This window comes from Pelobates fuscus, chromosome 3 (assembly GCF_036172605.1).
Source record: "Pelobates fuscus isolate aPelFus1 chromosome 3, aPelFus1.pri, whole genome shotgun sequence".
In the NCBI taxonomy this organism is placed as follows: domain Eukaryota; kingdom Metazoa; phylum Chordata; class Amphibia; order Anura; family Pelobatidae; genus Pelobates; species Pelobates fuscus.
The window spans coordinates 33,311,482-33,312,237 of NC_086319.1; the positions used below are offsets into that span (position 1 = coordinate 33,311,482).

The 756-nt window shown below is 36.2% G+C and overlaps 1 non-coding gene across 1 annotated transcript; it reads right to left on the reverse strand.

Annotated features, from left to right (window-relative positions):
• Positions 1–324: 324 nt before the first annotated feature.
• TRNAL-UAA (transfer RNA leucine (anticodon UAA)) lies at positions 325–408 on the reverse strand. The gene has a single exon. It is a non-coding gene; the product is annotated as a tRNA-Leu (tRNA).
• Between the last annotated feature and the right edge of the window lie 348 nt (positions 409–756).

Below are 756 nucleotides of genomic sequence, written 5' to 3' on the forward strand. Positions count from 1 at the left end.
ACGTTTCAGTCCCTCTTGTGGACGTTCATCAGGATCACAAAAAAAAGTACAGTCTACCTTTATCTATCTATCTATCTATATATATAAACATAGACATAGAATTTGATGGCAGATCAGAACCATTCGGCCCATCTAGTCTGCCCAATTTTCTAAATACTTTCAAGCGCTACGGAATCTATTGGCGCTATATAAATGGCTATAATAATAATAATTGGTCCCTGGCCTTATCTTATAGTGAGGATAGCCTTATGCCTATCCCACACATGCTTAAATTCCTTTAATGTGTTAACCTCAAAACCATCAGTGTCATTTAAATACACCATGTACCAGGAGTGGGGTTTGAACCCCACTCAGACATTTGTCCATTGGATCTTAAGTCCAACGCCTTAACCACTCTGCCATCCTGGTGCTATATTATTTTTATGTTATTTTTTATATATACTGTTACAATGTGGGTTATACTGTGTGGATTTTGTTTTACTTTGAACTCCGTTGACTATGTAAATATGTAAGATTACCAGTGTATCAGTGTTATGTAATGAACCTGTAATGTAAAATCAGCTGTGGCTAGATCAGTCCAAATACATAGAATATATCACATATTATAGAGATACATAATGTAATAGTGTGTAAAATCCTCACCATACCTTGACCCAGGTCCACCATTTCCTCATCTTCATGGGTGTTGCTTTTCATATAATATACAAAAAACAATGTGGGCGCTAAACTGCATGCAGCTATGAACACTGTGGAATT